General features: G+C 39.6%; 1 protein-coding gene across 6 annotated transcripts in view; it reads right to left on the bottom strand.

The window, feature by feature from the left end:
- The window catches only part of NCOA6 (nuclear receptor coactivator 6), an 85,829-nt gene extending 67,416 nt beyond the window's left edge, over positions 1 to 18,413 (bottom strand). For 4 of the 6 annotated variants that reach the window (XM_055345719.1, XM_055345744.1, XM_055345751.1 and 1 more), the window contains exons 1-2: positions 18,221 to 18,413; positions 3,751 to 3,827 (exon numbers count right to left, since the gene is read on the bottom strand). The gene's annotated coding sequence lies outside the window, so the exon portion shown is untranslated. The remainder of the gene's footprint in view (positions 1 to 3,750; positions 3,828 to 18,220) is intronic. The other 2 variants (XM_055345729.1, XM_055345736.1) reach the window with 1 other exon arrangement.
- Positions 18,414 to 25,693: the final 7,280 nt, after the last annotated feature.

Below are 25,693 nucleotides of genomic sequence, written 5' to 3'. Positions count from 1 at the left end.
CAAAAAATACCCTATTTATTTATCCATTCACTTTTCAGTTGCTTCCACTTTTCATTATTATGAATAATGTTGCTATGAATATTCGTAATATGAGCTTTTACATGGATATGTTTTCATTTCTCTTGAATATATATATATGTATATGGCTATATATTTACAGCTATATATTACAGCTATAAAAGTGCTAGGTCATACATTCTATGTTTAACTTTTTGAGGAATTGCCAAACTGTTTTACAAAGCAGTTACACCATTTTATACTCCCACCAGCAGTGTACAAGGGTTCCAATTTCTCTGCATCCTCACCAAGACTTGTTATTACCTTTCTGATTATAGCCATCCTGGTGGGTATGAGTGGTATCTCACTGTGATTTTGATTTGCATTTCCCTGGTGCCAAATGGTGTTGAGCATCTTTTCGTTTTTATTTGACACTGGCATAATTTGCAAATATCTATTCAAATCCTTTGCTAATTTCTGAAATTGGAATATTTGACTATTGAGTTATAAGAGTGCTTGATATATATTTTTTATATTATGTAGTTAACATACAATGTGATATTAGTTTCAGGTGTACAATACAGTGATTCAATAATTCTATACATTACTCAGTGCTCATCAAAATAAGCGTAATCCTCTTCATCTATTTCATCCCCCTCCCCCGTAACCAGCAGTTTGTTTTCTTTATTTAAGAGTCCGGTTTTTTGTCTCTTTTTTCCTTTGCTCATTTGTTTTGTCTCTTAAATTCCACATATGAGTGAAATCATATGGTATTGTTTTTCTCTGATTGACTTATTTCACTTAGCACTATACCCTCTAGGTCCATCCATGTTGTTGCAAAAGGCAAGATTTCATTCTTTTTTTTTTTTTATGGCTGAGTAATATCCTGTTGTGTATATATATATCACATCTTCTTTATCCACTCATCTATTTAAAAAAAAAAGATTTATTTATTTGAGAGAGAGAAGAGGTGGGAGGAAGGGCACAGGGAGAGGGAGAGAAAACCTTAAGCAGACTCCATGCTGAGCATGGAGGCTGAGGCAGGGCTCCATCTCATGACCCTGAGATCATGACCTGAGCCAAAACCAAGAGTCAGAGGTTTTCTTTTTTTTTTTTTTTTTTAAGGTTTTATTTATTCATGAGAGACACACAGAGAGAGGCAGAGACAGGCAGAGGGAGAAGCAGGCTCCATGCAGGGAGCCTGATGTGGTACTCAATCCCGGGACTCCAGGATCACGCCCTGAACCAAAGGCAGATGATCAACCACTGAGCCATCCACCCAGGTGTCCCAAGAGTCAGAGGTTTTAACTGACTGTGCCACTCAGTGCTCCTACCCACTCATCTATTGGTGGACAGTTGGGCTGCTTCCATAATCTTGCTATTGTAAATAATGCTACAATAAACATAGATGTGCACATATCCTTTAGAATTAGTGTTTTCACATTTTTTTAGGTAAATATCCAGTAGTGGAATTACTGGATCATATGCTAATTGTTTTTTTGTTTTGTTTTGTTTTTGCTAATTGTTTTTAATATTTTGAGGTGGCTGCACCAATTTGCATTTCTGCCAACAGTGCATGACGGTTCCTTTTTCTCCAGATCCTTTCTGATACTTGTTGTTTCTTGTTTTTTTTTATTTTAGCCATTCTGACCGGTGAGAGGTGATATTTCATCGTGGTTTTTTGATTTGCATTTCTCTGATGATGAACAACGTTGAGCATCTTTTCACGTGACTGTTGGTCATCTGGATGTCTTCTTTGGAGAAATGTCTATTTATGTCCATTTTTAAACTGGATTATTTGGGGTTTTTTTGTGTTGAGCTGTGTAAATTCATTATATATTTTGGATACTAACCTCTTAATCAGATAAGTTGTTTGCAATATCTTCTTCCATTCAGCGGCTTTTTGTTTTGTTGATTGTTTCCTTTGCTGTGCAATAGCTTTTTATTTTGATGTGGTCTAAATAGTTTATTTTTGCTTTTGTTTCCCTTGCCTTAGGAGACATATCTAGAAAAACACTGCCAGAGCTGATACCAGAGAAATTACTGCCTGTGTTCTCTTCCAGGATTTTTATGGCTTCAGGTCTCACATTTAGGTTCTTTACTCCATTTTGAGCTTATTTTTGTATATGGTGAAAGAAAGTGGTCCAGTTTCAATCTTTTGCATATCACTATCAAGTTTCCCTACCACTGCTTGAAGAAACTTTTTCCCATTGCATATTCCTGCTGCCCCCTTTGTCAGAATAATTGACCATTTAATTGCGGGCTTATTTCTGGGCTCTCTGTTCTATTGCTCTGTGTCTATTTTTATGCCAGTATCACACCGTTTTGATTACTATAGTTTCATAGTATCTTGAAATCTGGGATTGTGGTATCTCAGGTTTTGTTCTTCTTTTTCAAGACTGCTTTGCCTATTCAAGGTCTTTTGTAGTTCGACACAATTTTTTTTTTTTTAGATTTTATTTATTTATTCATGAGAGACAGAGAGAGAGAGAGAGAGAGAGGCAGAGACACAGGCAGAGGGAGAAGCAGGCTCTATGCAGGGAGCCCGAGGTGGGACTCGATCCCGGGACTCCAGGATCATGCCCTGGGCAGAAGGCAGGCGCTAAACCACTGAGCCATCCAGGTGTCCCAAGGTACTGGATTTTTAAATCAAAATATTTATCCCCCTTTTTATGTATTTATACAAATATTTAGGCAAAAAAAGGTCACAAGTTGCAACAGTGGCCAGATCTGCTTTAATTAGCTAAAGCTGTGATTCCCCAACTTGTCTGTACTTTAGAATCACCTATGGATCTTTAAAAAATTCCAAAACTGGGATGCCTAGGTGGCTCAGCAGTTTAGCGCCTGCCTTTGGCCTGATCCTGGAGTCTCAGGATCGAGTCCCACCTCGGGCTCCATGCATCGAGCCTGCTTCTCCCTCGGCCTGTGTCTCTGCCTCTCTCTCTGTCTCTCTCATGAATAAATAAAACATTTTTAAAAAATTAAAAATTCAAAAACCCAAGTCATAGCCCCAGGCCAATTAAATCACAATAGAGTGAAGAGTAGGGAAGGAAGGGAGACAAAGGCATTGATAATTTGCCAAGTTCCACAGGTGAGTCCAATGTGAAGAGAAGTTTGGAAAATCACTAAGCTAGAGTTTTTATCTGACTGAATAATGTTAAAATTCATTCTTGGTAACAGAGACAGACAAAAGGGAAAACAAAACAAAACCCAAACTCTACGCATTTGCCTTTCTCTGAGTGAGATTGCAAGGTACCATTCCCCCTACCTCCAATGTTAAGAATTCTGAAAACATAAGAGGGCCAGATAATTATTTTTCTTCTTGGGTTTATTCATGCCTCCATTCCCCTCCAGAATCATACACAACTAAGATATTCACTTTTAATCTTTTCTCAGTGCTTCTCATGAAACCAATAAAGAATTTTACCATATTACATATATTCAACATAACTTAAAAAGACAAAGCTCACTTGCTTTTTTATTAAGAAACTGGTTTTCTAATAAGAGGATCTTATTTAATTCCATTGTCCTCAGTCCAATTCACATGTCAAATGTAGCTTACCAAACTAAAATGCCCCATGGACATTAAAATGATTAAAGATCAGAGATTAAAATGCCTTCTTTTTTAAAAAGTAAATTCTATTTCTAGCTAATTCAATCCTTTTCTTTTTTTTTTCAATACTTTTCTTATATATTGAAATCTATTTCTTTAATAAAACAAGATTGCATTTGTGTTCTATATAAACAACAGACCTGTTTAAGAACTCTCTGACCACTCTCAGAAAAGATAATAGACGTTCAGTAGGACCCCTCTCCATTCCATCCAGGACCTAGACAGAAAGGGAAAAGGGCAAAGAGGAAGAAGAGAAACATCAGAAGAAAAGACTAAATACGTAAGCCCAATGAACTTGTTTAAAATATATTTTTGTAACTGCCCAAATTCCTATTTTCTACCATTGTTTCTGCTAATTTCACTCTAAAAAGAGTTGTTAAAAGAGATTATTCATAGTCTTAATCCAGTGGTTTTTAAAAAAGAAAACTTTCATAATCATTAAGAAAGCTTTTTAAAAATACATCAATAGTGGTTATACAAGTGTGTTCATTATCCTTATGATTTGTGCACTTTGCATTGTATGTGTTATACTTTAGTTAATATTAAAAAACAAATAAATCTGTCTTGGGCAGTACCCCTAAATGATTCTAATAAATGAAGTATGTAGCAGAAACAGTCCCACAGAGGTTACATGATTTGCCCTAGATTATGTATGTTAGCTACAGACTAAGTCTTTCTTGTCATTTTCCTATTCTTTTGTTGTAAAACTATAAATGTGCCAATGGTAATATACTTTTTAATTTAGCATTTACTCTTCTACTTACACTCTGAAAAAATTTTCATCACAAATGACAATGCAAAAACCAAGCAAGCAAATAGAAAATATAGATGTCCTGGTTCGCAGCCATGCACTATCACAGCTGCTGCACCATCCACAAAAGAAGTTAAATAAAGCCTAATGCCCATGCAATGATTTCCTAACTGCAGAATCTGTTTTTAATAATGTTTTCAATACAAATGTCAAATGATTACTAGTAAAATTAACTGAGTATATCTTGAGAACAGACTAGCGTTATTTTATTAAAATGAAACACAGGGTAACAGAATGGAAAGAAAGCGAGGCTAAGCATAGCAGAGTACATGTGCCTCAAGTTCTAGTTGTAATCTTCCCATACAGTTGGTACAAAGGATAATGTCTCTTTGGACCTAAGATTTCTAAATTATAAAATGAGAGGATGGATCACTAAGCTAGAGCTAAACAGGATCTTGAGTTCCTTCTGTTTAAGAAAACTCAAGGACTATTTACCAAGAAATTTAGTTATTCTATCTGCTTTCCCTTTAAACAATGAATATCTCCATTCAAATGTTTGAAATAGATTTGTAATGGGAGTTGGGGGGTGGGCAAAATAGGTGAAGGGGAGTGGGAGGTAGGCACAGGCTTCCAGTTATGGAATGAATAAGTCATGGGGATGAAAGGTACAGCATAAGGAATATAATCAGTGGTATTACAATAGAGTTTTATAGTGACAGATAACAGGTACACTTGCGGTGAACATAGCACAACTTATAGAGTTATCAAATCACTATAGTAGACACCTGAAACTAATGTCACATTGTATGTCAACTATACTTTAAATAAATAAACAGCTTTGTAAAATAAGAATCCCAGAATTCTTCTGGATTCTGTCTCATAAACACAAGCATATCTTCAGCTTGTGCGAAGTGATTTGTTGTCTGGGTGCAAACCTTTCCTTCTGACAGAAGGTTAGTAATAGAGGTGCCTGGCTGGCTCAGTCAGTAGAGCATGTGACTCTTGATCTTGGGGTTTTAAGTACAAACCCCATGTTGGGTGTAGAGATTACTTAAAAATAAAACCTTAAGGGTGCCTGGATGGCTCAGTCAGCTAAGCATCTGCCTTCAGCTCGGGTCATGATCTCTAGGTCCTGGGATCGAGCCCCACAGTGGGATCTCTGCTCACTGACGAGTTGGCTTCTTCTCCCTCTGTGATCTCTCTTGCTCTCACTCAAATAAATAAATAAAATCTTTAAAAAAAATCTTAAAAAGGACAGCTAGGAATAATATTCTCACTATTACCAGAGACTTTTTTTTTTTCCAAAGAGACTGTTTTGCATGGATTTTTATTTTTAACTTTATATTTTGAAATCATTTCAATCACTCTGGGCTTTTTGGCTAAGATCAAGTGAAATAATTTCAAACTTACAGACCATGAGTTATTATTTTTTGAAAGATTTTATTTTTAAGTAATCTCTATACCCAACATGTGGGATTTGAACTCACAACCCTGAGATCCAGAGTCACATGGTCCACCAACTGAGCCAGCCAGCCACCCCCATGAGTTATTTTTTAAATAGAAAATATGTGCAGAGAAGTCCTTCATAATTTCTAATCCAGAATTTGAATACTTTCAATGGATGCATTTGTTCAACTACCCTTGACTACTTATTATATATCAGGCAGGATAGGTAGGTACCTTCCTGTTTCTGAAGTTACTATATAAGAAACAAAATTTTGTAGAATGAGAAATTTTAAATAACATTTATATGAATGCCTAAATCTGGATATTACACTTGTAGTACTTACAATAAGCGGCCTGTTAACCACATAGCCTTAAATGTTTCAGGATAATGTATAAGGCATTCATAAAGTGTCTGAATAAACAGTTAAACGTGAACTGCCAAAATGATTTGCCATAGCACAACTAAAGATCCAATCTCATCCTTCCTACATCTCATGAATTTCTTTCTTTCTTTTTTTTTTTTTAATGAATTTCTTATAAAACTACTACATGCTTCTTGTTTCCAAATTCAGGGCTCTCAAGGGAAAATTTACGCAAACTTCCAATCAAATCACAGAAACTTAGTACCCTGAAAGAATCCACAAAACGCCTGTCAAATACATTGTCATTACTGTATTGACAACTGTTTTTTTTTTTTTAAGGATTTTATTTATTCATGAGAGACAGAGAAAGAGAGAGAGAGAGGCACAGACACAGGCAGAAGCTGGCTCCATGCAGGGAGCCCAACGCGGGGCCGGATTCAGGGACTCCATGATCACACCCTGGGCAGAAGGCGGCACTAAATCACTGAGCCACGTGGGCTGCCCAACACTGACATTTCAATACAGTAATGACCACTGGTTTGTTCCTGGTAGGAATACTGGACATTTAAGGGATTAGGGAATATTAACATTATTTTTTAAACTTCAATTCTGACATTTTAGTATAAGAAACAAAAGATAAATCCGTGAAATAGGAAATTTCAGATTCCTAGAACTACTCTTCCTAACACAAATATAGTTAATTTAACTGAGCACAATATAAACCAACAAAATAAGTCAGAGGCTCAAAGAGATTTTCCCCATATTGTTAGATGCCATAAGTGGTGTCTTTCAGCCTACAGACTATTTTGAATTTTACCTGATCACATCTGTCTGTTGGCTTGGACAGTACACAATCTTCCTTCATTCTTTCCATTAGTCAGATGTTTAAGAAAGATATGGAAAGACTGAAGAGAGTTCTGAGAAAAATCATGGAAAAGAGGTGATTTTGAAGAAAAGTTTGAAAGAAAATGAAGAGTGACATAATTACTAATCTGAAATCCACGGAGAGGCCTCTGAATAGAGATCTTAAAGATTAAAGAGCTAATGTATCTCAATGTCGACGAATGACTGACCAAGAGGCGAATAAAATCCTCAAAGAGTGCTGTTGTGGTGTTTTGGCTAGTGCTGTTTTTTACATAAGAGGAATTTCCTGACTGTTCTGGTAAAGTTACTGGCATAGGCAAATGAGGGAGGCTGGGTGTGTTAAATCATCAACCATCTGTTTTGATTTGGGGTGTCTACTTATTCATGATCACCTTATCAGAGAATCTCCCTAAAGCTTGAATTAGCTATCCAAAGCTTGAATCAGTTACCCACCATATTGCAAAATTCTGCAGTGCCATCCTGTTCCCATATAGTACCCACTCAGCAACATTTGAATGTCCTAGATCTGCCATCTAGGGCCCTAACAAACTACTCTGGTTTCATCTCCCCACAACTCTTCAACACACCAACAAAACAGACTTCTCACCATTTCATGTTTGCTTTCCTATGTCCCTCATACCCTTGGTTCCTCTCTCCTTAACTCATTGCAATCTTACCCTTCTACTTATTTAATAAATTTTAATTTAATGCCTCTGTAGCACCTCTGTATCATGCCAACTGCTACGAGTTAAACTGTATCCCACAAAAAGATTTATTAAAGTCCTAACCTCTAGGATCACAGAATATAACCTGATTTGGAAATAGGATCACTGCAGATATAATTCGTTAATATGAGGTCAGAGTAGAGTAGAGTAGGCCCTTAATCCAATGACTAGTGTCTTTTTTTTTAAGATTTTATTTATTTATTTATTTGACAGAGAGAGCACAAGCAGGGGGAGCAGCAGGCAGAGGGAGAGGGAGAAGTAGGCTCCCTGCTGAGCAGAGAGCCAACATGGAGCCGATCCCAGGACCCTGGAATCATGACCTGAGCTGAAGGCAGATGCTTAACCAACTGAGCCATCCAGATGCCCCTGACTGGTTCTTTATAAGGGGTAAATTTGGACACAGAGATACGGAGAGTATTGTGATGATATAGCTGCAAATCAAGAAACACCAACAACTGGGGAACCTGGGTGGCTCAGTCAGTTAGGCAACTGACTTTGGCTCAGGTCATGATCTCCTGGGGTCCTGGGACTGAGCCCCATCACTTGTCCCTCTGCCCCTCCCCCAACTCGTTCTCTCTCTCTCTCTCTCTCTCTCAAATAAATGAAAATCTTAAAAAAAAAAAAAGAAAACAAACAAACAAACAAAAAAACCAAACATCAAGAACTGATGGAAGCCAGGAAGAGGCAAGGAAGGATTCCACCCTAAGTCCCAGAGAAAAGATGGCTCTAATGACACCTTAACTTCAGGTTCTAGTGTCAAGAACCAAAAGAGAATAAATCTTTGTTGTTTTAAGCCACCCAGCTTATGGTAGTTTGTTACAGCAGCCCTAGGAAATATACCACCTTTTCTATAAAGTCTTCTCTGATCTTCCAATTGGTAGTAGTACTCTCTCCCTCTCCTGAATTTCCATAGAATTTCCATAGCACTTATAGTCTCATTTAAAACATTTATGCTCCCCCTCCTTTTATATGTTCACATCACTTTCCCAGATGAATTAGTTTCCTGGAAGGCAGAAACTGATTATTCACCAACTGGATATACCTCTTAACACTGGTAGGCAGTCAATATATACTATCACAATCACATTTTCCTCCACAATTATTCTGATTACAATGCTTCTGAGTCATTTCCACACACACTAAAGAGTTGAACATAATCTAAAAGAACTCAGCTGAAGGCTCATCTTTTTTAGGAAAGTGCCAGATTCAGATTTATATCAATTATATCAATATATTTTACATGGATATGTGCATATATGTATATGCAAATACTGCTATTAATATTCACAATGGGAAAGAATATTTAACAAGTCCATTATTTGGGTTTATTGATCGGTCTCTTATTAAGTCTAGTCAGATGCTGGTTTACCTAAAATCTTCTTACTTATATTAGCATTTGATGGTAAATCACAATGTCTTTGATTTCTCTAAGTGTTTGAACTTTTTAAGTCTGTATTTTATAGAAGGGACACAGTCTTACTTTCATATACTATTTAAAATTATGACCAGGGACTTAACCTAATGAACAATACTCCTATGTAAAATCCAAAATAGGAATCTGATTCACAAATTTGCAACTATTTTTTCCTGTGATAAACTGCTGTTTTCTGGTCTTTAGAAAATATACACAAATGGTACTATAGAACTAATATCCAACAGGTTCAATTTTTTTTTAAAGATTTTATTTATTCATGAGAGACACACAGAGAGAGAGAGCGGCAGAGACACAGGCAGAGGGAGAAGCAAGCTCCATGCAGGGAGCCTGACGTGGGACTCGATCCCGGGACTCCACGATCACACCCCGGGCTGGGGCTAAACCACTAAGCCACTGGGGCTGCCCCAACAGGTTCAATATTGGTAAAGGTGCCAGTTAATGGGAGCTTTTGTTGCTTTTTTGTGTGCATTGGATTGGGGGGGAGGGGTGGTGGTGGTTGTAGCTGGTTAATGTTAAATACAAACCTAAATATTTATCTTTATTTTTAAATTTTTATTATCTTTTAAAGATTTTGTTTATATATTCATGAGGGATACACAGAGAGGCAAAGACAAAGGCCGAGGGAGAAGCAGGCTCCAAGCAAGGAGCCCGATGCAGGATTTGATCCTGGGACCCCAGGATCACACCCTGGGCCGAAGGCAGGTGCTAAACCGCTGAGCCACCCAGGCGGCCCCCTAAATATCTATTTAAAGTATGAATGCAGGACGCCTGGGTGGCTCCGTGGTTGAGCATCTGCCTTAGACCCGGCGTGATCCTGGTCCTATCCAGGATCAAGTCCTGCACTGGGCTCCCTGCCGCGAGCCTGCTTCTCCCTCTGCCTGTGTCTCTGCCTCTCTGTGTCTCTCATGAATAAATAAATAAAATCTTTATTTTTTTTTATTTTATTTATTTATGATAGTCAGAGAGAGAGAGAGAGAGGCAGAGACATAGACAGAGGGAGAAGCAGGCTCCATGTACCGGGAGCCTGATGTGGGATTCGATCCCGGGTCTCCAGGATCGTGCCCTGGGCCAAAGGCAGGAGCTAAACCGCTGCGCCACCCAGGGATCCCAAATAAAATCTTTAAAAAAAAATAAGGTATGAATACCCTCTGAATTTGGTGATAATATTAACAAAGATTTTTCACCCCAGCTTTATTGAGATATAATCAACTTATAGCATTGTGTTCAAATGTCAATGAGATTGATACACATATACACTGCAAAATTACCACAATAAAGTTAGTTAACACATCCATCACTTCACATAATTACCTTTTTTTTTCCAGTGTGGCAAGAACATTTAAGATCTACTCTCTCACAACTTTCAAGTATATAATACATTATTGTTAACTATACCCACCATGCTGTACCCTAGATCCTCAGAATTTACTCATCTTAAAACTGGAAGTTTATATACCTTGACCAACATATTTCCATTTCCCCTACCCACGGGCCCTGGCAACCACCATCCTGTTTCTATGAGCTTAGCCTTTTAACTGACATAGTTAATATTAACTCATCATTAATAGACTACAATTCTTCACAAGTTAAAGATGTGGTTCCGGGAACCCTGGGTGGTGCAGCGGTTTAGCTCCTGCCTTTGGCCCAGGGCGCGATCCTGGAGACCCGGGATCGAATCCCACATCAGGCTCCCGGTGCATGGAGCCTGCTTCTCCCTCTGCCTATGTCTCTGCCTCTCTCTCTCTCTCTCTCTCTGTGACTATGATAAATAAATAAAAATTTTAAAAAATGTTTTAAAGATGTGGTTCCAGGCTTTTGCTTTATAAGGCTTATATATAAAATATAGCATATCACCAAATTCTAGGGCTGCATTACTCCAACAAAGCCATACTACTCCCTTTATGTATACATCTACCTCTACCTCTAGTCATTTATTAATTAACTCAGCAAATGATTATTGAGCTCCTAGGCAACAACCTCAGGTCCTTTTTAGAATAAAGTAATGTAGAAAAAAGATTAGATTTTTAAAAAATACACGTACCAGACAACACAATAGGTAGACAGTAGAGCTGAAGGAAGGGACAAATAGACACTGGGTCAGCTCTGAAGGAGCACTGATCTAGTGATGAGAAAGAGAGTAAACAAGCTCCATATTTCTTTCTCCTCATGTTGTTCCTACACTTCACTAACAGGCTTACTTTCCTAAGGTACAGATTTCATTATGTTACCATATGGATAAAAACTTTTGATGATTCCTCATTACTTAGTCAATCAAGTCCGAATTTCCCAGTCTGGAACTGAAAAGTATAAAAGGCTTCCCTGATTTACTTTTATAGTATACAGAGACTAACATAGGCCTTGTAATTAGACTGCCTGGACTCAGATTCTCTCCCTAATAACTGTTAGCTCTTTTCTTCAGTTTATCTGTAAAAAGGTATAAAAATTAGTGCCCTATCTCACTGAGTTGTTGTGAGGATTAAAAGAAATACTACTTAATAAATGCTTGGTAAGTTATCTGGTAAATAGTACACATGCAAAAAAATATGAGCCACTACTATTATTACTGCTATTGTTGTTCAATCTCCATTTCCAGCCTGAACTCCAACCATAGCCCTATAACAATCCTGTTCTCCAGCCAAACTGTACTCTTTACTATCTCCTAAATACATATTGCTACACCATCTTGGTAGCTCCACTCAAAGGCTACCTCTTTCAGGTACCATTCTCTGATATTCTAGCTTCATAACACATTACCTATATCATACATGACACTTAAACTGACTAGAATTAAAAACAAAAAACAAAAAACAAAAAACCTGACTAGAATCACCTTTGTATCCTGCAGACTTCTAGCCTGGTAGAAGGGCTACCAGGTAGGGCTCAATAAATGTTTGGCGGGGATCCCTGGGTGGCTCAGCGGTTTCACGCCTGCCTTTGGCCGGGGGCGTGATCCTGGAGTCCCGGGATCGAGTCCCGCATCGGGCTCCCCGCATGGAGCCTGCTTCTCCCTCTGCCTGTGTCTCTGCCTCTGTCTCTCTATGTCTATCATAAATAAATGAATGAATGAATGAATGAATGAATAAATAAATAAATAAATACTGTTTGGCAAATGAATGAATTCCTGTTTTTTCTTTGTCTCACCCAACCAAGCTATTGGAAAACAGCTCCACATAACAATTAAAAAGATCTCTTCTGGGATCCCTGGGTGGTTCAACGGTTTAGCGCCCGCCTTCAGCCCAGGGCGTGATCCTGAAGTCCCGGGATCGAATCCCACATCAGGCTCCCTGCATGGAGCCTGCTTCTCCCTCTGCCTGTGTCTCTGCCCCTCTCTCTGTGTGTCTCTCATGAATAAATAAATAAAATGTAAAAAAAAAAAAAAAAAGGATCTCTTGTTTCATAAAAGCTAGCCAGCTAGTTTTCTTTTCTACCATCAATGTGGTAATTTCTAATGTACCCAGCACACAGTAGATGCCTATTCAGTGATTTGAAATTAATTTCATCTCATCTCTTAATTTCAATTATCATTTTATTCATTATGATTAAGAATGGCTCATCCTTAGAAAAAGACTGGTTTTTACCTGCCCACAAACTCATCTGTCAATTTCTGACCATCCTGACCCTTACCCCAACATATCATTTACTGGTTCAGGAAACATAATATTTAAAACCTCAGTGAAGTACGAACTAGAAAATCAAATGCCTACAGGGCAGTAAAAGTAAATGAGCAAAATAAGGGAGAAATGAAGACTGAAGGGGACTAGAAAACAAACACACATCATATCTAAAAGCTTTAGCTTTTACTCCGTTGCTATGAGAGAATATGAGTTTGCTATGAGAGAATATGAGTTTATTGACAGATATTTCAAATTTTCAAGGTAAGTCAGAAATCTGTGTAAATTTGAGCCAAATGGAACATGTTGGCAGGTGAAATCCAATCACAGACTCCTGGTTTGCATCCTGTTACAGAAGTTCTCTGCAAAAGAAGTGATGGGGTGAGAGAAGTTCCATCCCAGCAAAGTCTGAGGTAGCAGCTAAAACTGCAGCAACTAAAAGCATCTCCTATAACACTCAGCCTACCTCTCAACCATTCTGTTTTGACAAAACCAAATTAAACAGACAATTGTGTTGAGTACATTGAGCCCCTACTCTGTGCCAGGTGCTGGAAATCAGAAATGAACAACAGTGCTAAATATCATCTAACATTATTGAGCATTTCCTAGGTGCCACACCATTCCACATGTTACCTGAATTAACTCACTTAATCCTCACCACCCTATGAGATAAATACTATTTATTATCCTTATTTTAAAAGCTGTTGAAACTTGGGACATCTGGCTGGCTCAGTAGGTAGAACATGAGACTCTTGATCTTGCAGTAGTGAATTCAAGTCCCACGTTGGGCTGACTGGCTAACTATCTAGCTACATACATATATACATATATTCATATATACATACAACACATAAGAGCTAAAGAAACTGAGGCACAAAGAAGTTACCCAACCTGTCCAAGGTCACACAATAAGCAAGCAACAGAGCTAGAATTAGGACCTTAGACTCCACCAAAAGAGCACACAATTTGCAAACAAAATGTCATTCAATAAATGGTGCTGGGATAATTGGGTATACATTCGAGAAAAAATGAAACTGGACCCTACCTCACATCACACATCAACAGTCAATTCCAGATAGATTAGAGATCTAAACATCAAAGACAAAATAGTGGAGATTCAAGAAGATAGCATAAAGAACAATTCCGAAATCTTGGGGGGAGGAAAGATTGATAGATTTGTGAAAATTAACAACTTCTTTTAACAAAAGAAAAAGAGATTTTAAAAATTGGCAACAAACTCAGAAATTATCTGTATCTGTAATACACATAACCAACAAAGGTTACTAATCAGAAAATATAAGGAAATCTTTTGAAAAATACAACTCAAAAGAAAAATGGCACAACAAACCTCAGCATGGTCTAAGCTGTGAAAACCTGTCACAACCACAGTTGCCACACAGCAGACCCCAGAACAGACCTTGGCATCACTGACCAATATAAAATATCGAGGGATCTACATCATACTGCAGATACACAGGAACATAGGGGACCCAGCCAGAAGGACAAAGCCAAGATGGTTATTCTCCATTATATGGGAACTAGATGGCAAACCAGAAGTTGAACATCCAATCTTCAAATGCTGATCAGATTGGCAAGCATCTTTAGTAAAAATCCAGACAGTAAATATTTTCAGCTTTGTGAACTGTATCTTCCCCGTGAAACTACTCAACTCTGCCATTGGTAGGGTGAAAGGAGCTAAAGGCAATACATAAATAACTGTGCTTGTGTTGCAATAAAACTTTATTTACCTGAATAGGTGGTGGGCCAAATCTGACATGGCCCATAGTTTCTTGACCCTGATATAGATGGTTGTGATTTTCCTACATTCTAGGAATACTTTCCCTGCTTTTATGTCTGCTGACACTTACCTCTGATTTCCTTAAGCAAAAACTACACCACACTTGATAGCTTCACAATGGTTTCCCAATCTATTACTCTACCCCAAAAAACTTCTCCCTTAATATCTGTGAAAATTGTTGCTTCCTTTTCCTTTCACCCTTTTTATAACCTCTTTGACAGCCATCATCCCAAACCAAAAATCTAAAATATTCCTTTTCTTTTACCATGTGCAATGGCAATTATCAATACCTGAAAATTCTAACTTTGTTCAAAGCTCACAGCCTCTGCCTTGACTAGGCCCTCGTTATTTCTTCCGTGCTCTCCAATCTACTCTCCATTCAAAGAACATCCATTGGGATCCCTGGGTGGCACAGCGGTTTAGCGCCTGCCTTTGGCCCAGAGCGTGATCCTGGAGACCCGGGATCGAATCCCACGCCGGGCTCCGGGTGCATGGAGCCTGCTTCTCCCTCTGCCTGTGTCTCTGCCTCTCTCTCTCTCTCTGTGTGACTATCATAAATGAATAATAAAAAAAAAATTAAAAACAAAAACAAAGAACATCCATTTATCACCTAAAACTAAACCAAATCACATACTCTACTCCCTGGAATCCATGAATGCTTCCCTATCAGCTAAAGATTCAGTCCAAACTTCTTAGCAAAGTCCTTTTGCTAAGAAGAAGCCAGGTTCCAAACAAACGTTCATCTCATCTCTGACCACTTTTCTACACATATATTATGCTCTAGCCACATTCAACTATATTCCCTGAACATGCATGCCTTTACCTGGGAAGCTCTTTTCTCCCAACTCTATCTGGCAAACTCTTTCACCTTTTAGGATCACCCCTTCACAAAACCTTCCCTGACTCCTAGAGCTGAGACATTGCCCACCTCTATGTTTTTACAACCTTTGACACTGCTTTGGCATTCACCATCTTGAACTATCATTGTTTATATGTTCATTTCTCTCATAAGATTGAATATCTAAAGTGAAAAGACCCCTCCTTAAAGACCTTTGAATCCTTAGAGACTGGCATAATGCTTAGAATATCTCAGTGCACAGTAAATGTCTGCTGAATAGAAGATATGCCTGGTGGTAGGAGTAGGGTTTCTTAACCTGGGGTTCACAGATGGGAATCCACAGACAGAATTCAGAGGGGTCTGTGAACTTGGATAGGAAAAAAAAAACCCACCTATTTATTTTCACTAACCTCTAACTGAAAGTTACCATTTTCTTCAAATATAAATTGTAGGCAACAAACCACTCTAATATTAGCAGTATCTGTGACAGTAACTGTGTCATAGTTACCACAGATATCTTTACAATTGTTGCTGATATCTCAAAATATTATTTATGTTCACCATGTGTTAAAATTGTAATTATCACACCCATCACTAGATCTGATTTCTTAATGTATTGATAAAGTATATCTATATCACTATTTTATAATTTGTGTATTTTGGTATTTCAATATAATGGTTTTCTCTATAATACAGTGTATTTTGTTTTACTCAATTAAAAATATTATTCTGAGAGGGGTTATTATCATTCTGAGCAGCTTTACTAGATGGCAGAGGGGTCTACTGCACAGAGTCAGGCTTTCTTGCATTAGAAAGATCCAGGATAGGGATGCTTGAGTGGCTCAGTTGATTAACCCTCTGTCTGCAGCACAGGTCATGATCTCGCAATTCCAGCATGGAGCCCTACATTGGGCTCCCTGCTCAGCGGGGAGTCTGCTTCTCCTTCTGCCCCTCACCCCACTCTCATGAGCACCCACGCGCTCTCTCTCAAAATAAATAAATAAATAAATAAATAAATAAATAAATAAATAAATAATCCAGAACAAATGAATCTTGATGCTGTGTGTGTGTGGGGGGCATATATATATATACATATATAGTATAAACGCACTGGATATATACTGAAAATCTTACTTGCTATGTACATTTTCATAACCTTTTTGTTGAAAGTCCTTTTTGATTTTATGGGAGCCTGTAACTACTATTTCATAATATTTCATAGTTTCCCTCAGAATTCTTCCATAACCCATATGAACTCTGAACTCTTCTCTATCTTGATCAAACTTCAATTAAAGTTTGATCAAGATAGAAATCCTGGGTGTGTACCATTGTTCACTGTTATCTTTTTTCACTTTTCGGTGTCCCTTTGCTGTAAACCCCTAGAACAGAAGGAGCATTTCTTAAAACTCTAAAAAGTTAGAAGTCAAAGGGTTCTGAAGATAACTTCTTTGCACAAATGCAGGTAGGCTGGAAATGATCAAATAGCTGGTTACCAGTACTTTTTTTGTATTCCTCTTCAGTCTTTCTACTGACAAACTAATTACCAAAACAAAAACAGAGTAACCGTTCTTTGCTGCTATAGCTCTCCTTAACAATTTTCTCAGAGCTAACAAATTCCACTAAGGCGGTGGACCTCCCGAGCCAGGAACTTGTGAGATCTTGAGGAGTCAACTTTATCTTGCTCAGCTAAAATCCCTAACACGTTCTGAAGTTGTTCTATGATCTCTAAGACCCTTGTAGTTTTCATTCACACATTCGTTTTTCTAAACCATTCTTACCGGCTTCAAAAAAAGCCTTTGTGATGACCTCCCCAGGTGACCCTGCTCTTAAAACAGTGGGCTGTCCCCTTCCTGGGAAGACACCTTGGGTCACCGCCCACAAACAGCCCGGTCCCTCCTTTTAAAGACGCACACAAACTCCCTAAGTTGATGGAGGTTCTTTCTTCTTGCCAACCAGTTCCACCCTATGCTGGCCAGCTCCTGCACCCGAACCGCAGTCTCCCTTTTCTCTCTTCTCATCAGTCTTCCTATTTTCCATTGCTCTTCCTATTTGGGAGTGGAACACGCTAGGGGAACATATGTCCTCAGTCTCTCGCGAGTTGGACGACTTGCAATTCGGCCCCGCGACTCAGAGAACCGCTCCAATCTCATACTCGCGCCTGTATCCAAAGGGCCCCCATTTCTAATATTTCTAATCACAGCCTCCCCCCTCCACCCTCCGCGCCTCCACAAAGAACTGTCCCGGCTCTGACAGCCTGAGCGTGGACCCCACGCCCCTTTGGGTCCTGCCGGCCCCGAGGTCCCGAACGTGAATAGCCTGACTAAACTCCGGTCCTGGCCTCCAGCCTCAAGGACCCCGGCCCCAGTTCCGTTTGGACTCAGTGTCCCTTCTCGACCCCCAGCCACGACCCCACGTTCGGCTCCCGCCAGTTCCTCTGGCCTGGAGCGCCACCCCGTGCAGACCCCGGCCGGCCCTGCACTTCCTCAGCGCCCTAGACCCCGCGTCGCGCACCCTCCCCAACCCCGGCCGGCCCCCGCTCCCCCCAGCACCCCCGCCCGCAGGCCCGGGGCCCGCTCCCCAACATGGCGACGGGGACACGAGCGCGGCGGGCGGGGCGGCTCCGGGCCGGGCCCGCACAGGAGCCGTGTTCCACTGCCGGCCGGCGCCATTTTCCCGCGCCGGGCCCGGGCGGCGCCTCCTTTCCCGCGGAGCCAGCGGGACCGGGACCCCAGACGCCCGGCGGGCCCACCCCTTACGGGCCCGCGTCGCCGTCACCTCACCTGAGCGCGGCCCCAGCCCTCCCGGGCGGGCCTCGGAGCACCGGCCCGGGCCGTGCGCGCCCGCCGCCCTCCGTGTGTCCGTCAGTCCGTCCTCGCGTGCGTCCGTCTGTCCGGCCGTCGGCGCCCGGCCGCCCGCAGCCCGACCCGGCAGGGCCTCAGGGAGCCGGCGGGGAGGGGGATGGGCCGGACCGGGCTGGGGAGGGAGGGGGAGGGAGGGAGAGAGGGTGGGAGCGCGGGAGGGGGCGGGGCGGGCGGGGGCGGGCCCTGGTCACGTGGCCAAACGTCCCCGAGAGCGCGAGGCGGAGCGCGCGCCCGCTTACTTGCGTGCAGAGCTTAGTGCCCGGGTCGGGAGAGTTTCTGTCTCCTGGAGCCTTAATATCATCAGTGGCTCTTGGCTCCATTTCAGAGTAGTGCACAGCCTTATAGGAGCCCTCTGGCTGAGTGTGCTTGGGCAAGTCAGCGCTCCAAGCCTCAGTTTACATATCTGAAATAAGGGGATAATACTAGTGCTTGCAAAGAGGAAATGAAGACAAGGAAAGCACTTGGCACAATGCCTGACGCATAGTGTCCAATAACGTTAATGGTGATAAAGATAACCTTTAGCCTTTATTATTTGCCTATAAGTCCCTTTCTGCTTTTTCCCATCACCATCATGCTGGTAAGCTCAGTAGGTGCAAGAGAATGTGGCTCCTTCCCTCTCCCCAAATGTCCAGCACTGGAATTGATGTCTGTCGTACAGGCCTGGATTCAGAACTGGCTTTCACTCTTGATAGCTATGTGACTTTCTTTGCCTCTGAATCTCGGCTTATTCATCTGTGAAATGGGAGCTAAGAGTCTGTCATGAGCATCACAGAAGAGAGAAGATGAGCCGGTGGGTTGTAAACAACTGGTCAGGCATACTGATCTCATCTCAGAAAAGGAGACTGGAGTCCTTTCATCCATTGAGCACACACTGTGGGCTTGAACTGGTGCAATAGTGATCCAAGGCCTTTTCACATCTTCCCTGGCTCCCCTTTAATCTTTTCTCCACCCTGCTGTCAGAGTAATGTTTCTAAGTCAGAAATTTTATCATGTCTCCCCTCTATTTAAAACTATTTGGTGGTCCATATTGCTCTTAAGATAAAGGCCAAATAGATGTCTTACTGTTGCCCTTGCCACATCTCCAGACTTATCTTAGGGAGCTCTTCTTTTCTCTCTCGGCTGTGATTACAGTGATCTTCACACATTATACTTTCTTCCTTCTCAGGACCCTTGAACGTGCCGATCCTTGTGCCTGAAATACTCTCCTTACTTTGATAACTCATCAGCCTTCAGATCCCAGCTCAAACATCACTACCTCAAGGTCTCCTTCCCTGACCATTCCCCAGACAGGTTCTTTCGTCCTCAGTAAGACACACTAGGTTGTTTATTCCTTGTCTTCACCATTAGACTGTGGACTCCATAAGGAGGGAGACTTTATCCATCTTGTTTACTACCATTTCCTCAGCATATAGCACAGTGCCTGACACAGGAGGTGCTAATAAATATTTGCTGTATTTGTGCATCCTGAACACTATGCTAGGTGATGGAACCAAGAGGACAAAGAAAAAGAGAAGCACAGATTGCCGCAAGAAGGCATCTTAGGCCCTTGAGCCTAGGAAATTAATACCAAAAGGACTTACAAGATCCTGGAAAAGGGATGCCTGAGTGGCTCAGTGGTTGAGTGTCTGCCTTCAGCTCAGGGTGTGATCCTGGAATCCAGGATTGAGTCCTGCATGTGGCTCCCTGCTTGGAGTCTGCTTCTCCCTCTGCCTATGTCTCTCTCTCTCTCTCTCTCTCTCTCTGTATCTCCCATGAATAAATAAAATCTTTTTTAAAATCCTGGAAAAAAGTTTTTTAAGCTTTTTCTTTTGACTTTTAAAAAGTGAGGTATAATTTACATACAGCAAAATGCAAACATCTTAAGTATATGTATAATAAATTTTTACCTGTGTTGTTGCATTGCCACCACCCAGATCAAGAACTATCAACCCAGAAAGTTCCTTTTTATCTCCTCCTATATGTCCCCTCTCAGTCAAGACCTGCTCTCCCAGAGGCATCACTATTTTGATTTCTAGCACCTTAGATCAAGTTTGACAATTCTTGCATTTAAACATATATGCAAATATTCTTTTATGTTAGCCTTGAAATCTGACATACCCAAAGAGTGACTCTTTGGATAATGATAAAATTAATTAGTTACTTGATTAACGAATTAATCCAAAAGACTTCATGAGAAACAAGTTAGATAAAGCTCCTGCCAAAAGCCAGCCTAAAGACAAATGACATCATCCACAAACCTCCAAGTTTCACAACAATTTCTAGAGGTAAGAAAACTCTGAAAGATTTGAGGAACTCAACAACAACATCAGCAAAAATCCAATTTAAAAATGGGCAAAGGAGTTGAATAGACATTTCTCCAAAGAAGACATACAAATGGTCTATAAGCACGGGAAGACATTCCATATCACTAGTCATTAGGGCAAATCAAAACCACAAGACCATTTTACACCCAGTAGAATTGCCATTATAAAAGAAACACACACACACACACACACACACACACACACACACACCAGAAAATTTCAAGTGAAGATATGGAAAAATTGGAACACTTATGTATTGCTGGTGTGAATGTAAATGATGCAGCAGCTGTGGAAAACAATTTGGAGGTTCCTCAAAAGTTAAACACAGAATTACCATTGATTCAGCAATTCCACTTCTGGATATTTACCCCCCACGCCCCCCCCCCCAAAAAAAGTAGAAGCAGAGACTTGAGCAGATTTTGTACACTCATGTTCATAGCAGCATTATTCACCAGAGCCAAAAAGTAGAAGCAACCCAAATGTCTATCAGATGAATGATAAACAAAATGTGGTATATACAACATACAATGGAATATCATTCAGCCTTAAAAAGGAAGGAAATTTTGACGTATGCTACATAATAGATGAACCTTGAAGACTTTTGCTAGGTGAAATAAACTAGTCACAAAAAGAAAGACGTTATATGATTCCTCTTCTAGGAGGTTTCTAGGTGGTCAAATTCATGGAGACAGAAAGAATAATGTAGAATTGAAAGAACAGAAAAGAAAGAATTGTCAAGGGCTAGCAGGAAAGGGTACAGAGTTTCAATTGGGGAAGATGAAAGAGTTCTAAAGTTGGAAGATGGTGATGGTTGCACAACAATGAATGTATCTAATGCTACAAAGCTGTACACTTAAAAATAGTTAAAATGGTGAAATTAGTTATGTGTTTTATGACAATGAAAAAAGAGAAACACCACAAACATGCCAGAACCTGAGCCACCATCTTCATCTTTAATTTGTTACCCATGTCCTTAAGCTGAGGGTCATAAGTTTTTCTGGGATTAGCAAGGATGCAAGGAGGTAGGATCCAGAGACCCACTTGGGCACCTACACATCCTGTAAGTGAAAATAGCAGAAACATAGGCAACATAAATATTTGTTGCCTACAGGAAGTCAGCAAAGGGACAGAAACAGGCCATGAACTGGCACTAAATATAGCATAGATCACAAGTTTGGGCTCTGAAATAAAAATACTCAAATTCAGTTTTTAGCTCTGCCATTTATTAGCTAAGTGAGCTTGGGAAAATTCAACCTTCTTGCTATACAGGTCAGGAAACCGGGACCAAAAGGAGAAAAATGACTTTTCGAACAGGGTCCAAAGAATTTTCCCCTTTGTTTCTTAAATCTTAGATGTTTTTTTTTCTTAGATGGTTTTTATTTTGTTTTGTGTCCCTAATAGACTGTAAGCTCCCCCAAAGAAACTATTTTTGTAATATCATCACTTGTAATATAAATGAACTTTTTTGTGCTTCATCTGTAAGATGTGGGTAATAAGGGCATCTTACAGATAAAGAATAGAAGTTTAATGAATTAATAGATATTAAATGTTTAGAAGAGTACCTGGCACTTTTGATAGCTTCAGCAATGCCAGGTTCCCAGAGGCCTCCAAAAAGGGTATAAGGCTGTTTCACAGTATGTTTTGAGCAAGAAAAGCAATTCTAAGATAACCAGGGTTGTTCTGGATTCAGACTTGGGTAAAGAAAAAGCAAATCAATTGTTCTTTGATACAAACCCATTGATTAGCATTTATTGAACTTTTGCTTTCACATGTTAGTTCAAATGAGCTTAAGCTCTTGTAGTGAATACTTCAACCATGTCTTTAAGAACAATATCACAGGAATAAAAAGAAAGAACAAAACCATCTAAAAAGTCTCAATGTTCTACTCTCTGTGGGGTTCATGACAACCGTACCAAACAACAAGTTTACCACATTTAGTTGGGCAAGTTGTGTCTTGCAAGAAAGAGGACATCACATTTAAGCGGGCACTCTTCACTGGTAAACACTTTATTGTGATAATTTTACCAGTAGATGGCAGTAAAATGCCCTGTTATTACAAAATCAGCTCAATTTCAGACAACAGGAAACAAAGGTGCCCTAAAGAGGAGTCACTTCTACTTTGTATAAAGGCTTTATCTGGGCAAGCAATATCTTGTATTAGGAAAAAAAGATTGAGAAATAGAAATAGAGCAATAAATACACAATTGAAAAAAATCGAAGAGTATTAAGAAGTGACAAAAGAGAGAGAGAAAGAAATATTCTTAGGATTTAAAAACCTGCTTTCAAAAATATTCTGAAATTTTAAGCCATTTTATTAGTGTATAACATAAAGACATAAAAATTCACAGGTCCTAAGTGAAAATCCTGATGAATTTTCAAAAGTGAACACTTATCTACCCAACAACTAAATCGAAAAATAGAAAGAACATTGGCAGCTCCACAAATGTCCCTTAGTGTTCCTTTTTCTTAAATTTTTTTTTTCTTTACGATAGTCAGAGAGAGAGAGAGAGAGAGAGAGAGGCAGAGACACAGGCAGAGGGAGAAGCAGGCTCCATGCACCGGGAGCCCGACGTGGGATTCGATCTCAGGTCTCCAGGATCACGCCCTGGGCCAAAGGCAGGCGCTAAACCGCTGCGCCACCCAGGGATCCCCAGTGTTCCTTTTTCAAAAGTCATTACTCATGCTCCTGAAGGTAAACAATATTCTGATTTCTTACTCCATAGATTAGGCATGCCAGGTGTTAAACTTTATATAAATGGAACCACATAGAGTGTATTCTTTTTTTTTAATTTTTATTTATTTATGATAGTCACACACACACACAGAGAGAGAGGCAGAGACATAGGCAGTGGGAGAAGCAGGCTCCATGTACCAGGAGCCCGACGTGGGATTCGATCCCGGGTCTCCAGGATCGCACCCTGAGCCAAAGGCAGGCGCCAAACCACTGCACCACCCAGGGATCCCACATAGAGTGTATTCTTTTGAGTCTGGCTTATTTTGCTAAATTTTATGTTTTTGAGATTCATCTATATTGTTACATAATAGTCGTAGTTTGTACTTTTCATAGCTGCATAACATTTTATTATTTGAATATATCGCAATTTATCCATTCTACTGATGGTGAATTTCCACTTTAGACCAATATTTTAAAGTGCTACAATGAGTGTTCTTGTATGTCTTTAGATGAACATCTGTACAATTTTCTACTGGATATATTGTAGGACTAGGATTGGTGGGTCATAGAATTTGTATGTGTTCAGCTCTAGTAGATATTGCCAAACCTTGCCTTTTTTTTTTTTAAGATTATTTATTTATTTGAGAGATAGAGAGAACACACAAGCAGAGGGAGAGGCAGAGGGAGAGGGAAAAGCAGGCTGAGCAGGGAGCCAGACTCAGCCCATCCCAGGACCCTGGAATCCCGACCTGAGCTGAAGGCAGATGCCAACTCACTGAGCCACCCGGGAGTCCCCAAATCCTGTCTTTTAAAAACAGCTTTATTGAGATAGAATTCACATACCATACAATTCACTCATTTAAAGTATACAGTTCAATACTTTTTTAGTACAATCACAGGTGCAACTATCACCACAGTCCATTTTTTAGAACATTTTTATCGCCTCAGAAAGAAAATCTGTACACCCTTTAGATATTGACTACCATTCCCTTATCCCTAAACAACCACTAATTTGCCTTCTGCCTCTACAATATCGTGTATTTTGAATATTTCATGTAAATGGTATACAATATGTGACCTACTGTGTCTGGCTGCTTTCGCTTAGCATCACGTTTTCAGTTTGTTCACTCATGTCGTAACATGTATCAGTACTTCTTTCCTTTTTATAGTTGAATAACAACCCATAGTATGAACATACCACATTTTGCTTATCCACTCTCCACTGATGGACATTTGGGTTGTTTTCACCTTTTGTCTCTTGTGAATAGTGCTGCTAGGAACCACTCATGTACAAGTTTTTTGTTTGAACACCTCTTTCCAAGTCTTTAGGGATATATAGCTGGGAGTGGAATTGCTGGGTCATATGGTAATTCTTATTAAATGTCAGACTGTTTTCCACAGCAGCAGCATCTCTACATTTCCACTAGCAATATGTGAAGGTTCCAATTTCTTCATATCCTCATCAACACATACTTCCCTTTAAAAAATAATTTAAAAAATATTATAGCCAACCTAGTGAGTGTGAAGCGTTACTTATTTCATTGTAGTTTTGATCTGAATTTCCCTAGTGACTTATGATATTGAGCATCCTATCATGGACTTTTTGGTCATTTGAATATTTTCTTTAGAGAAATGTGTAATTAAGTTCTTTGCCCAAATTTTAACTGGGTTGTTGAACTGAGTGTGCTTTATATGTTCTGGGTACTAGACCTTATCAGATATATGATTTCAAATATTTCTCTCATTTTGGGGGTTGTCTTTTCATCCTCTTGATAGTGTCCTTTAATGCTCAAAAGTTTTTAGTTTAGTTGCAATTCAATTTATTTTTTACTTTGTTGTTTGTGCTTTTGGTGTCACATCTAAGAGCCAATGCCAAATCCAAGTCATGAGGATTTCCTCCTATGTTTCCTTTCTTTTTTTTTAATAATAAATTTATTTTTTATTGATGTTCAATTTGCCAACATACAGAATAACACCCAGTGCTTATCCCGTCAAGTGCCCCTTCCTATGTCTTTGATCCATTGTTAGCATTTGCATGTGATACGGGATAAAGGTCAGCCTTCATTCTTTTGTATGTGAATATTCAATTGTACCAGCACTGTCTGTTGAAAAGACTATTCTTTCTCCATTGAATGACTTTGGCACCCTTATCAAAAATCAATTGATCATAGATATATAGGTTTATTTCTAGACTCTCAATTCTATTCCATCAGTATGTTCAGCCTCATGCCAGTGCCAAACTGTCTTGATTACTGTAACTTTGTAGTATATTAAAATTTTTTCACCTTTTAAAAAATATTTATTTATTTATTTATTTATTTATTTATTTATTTATTCATTCATTCATTCATTCATTCATTCATTCATAAGTAGGTTCTAGGCCCAATGTGTGGCTTGAACTCATGACCCCAAGAT

This window comes from Nyctereutes procyonoides, unplaced genomic scaffold (genome assembly GCF_905146905.1).
Source record: "Nyctereutes procyonoides isolate TBG_1078 unplaced genomic scaffold, NYPRO_anot_genome, whole genome shotgun sequence".
In the NCBI taxonomy this organism is placed as follows: Eukaryota; Metazoa; Chordata; class Mammalia; order Carnivora; family Canidae; genus Nyctereutes; species Nyctereutes procyonoides.
Note: the sequence above shows the minus strand (reverse complement) of the source record. Positions and strands in the feature narration are given on the sequence as shown.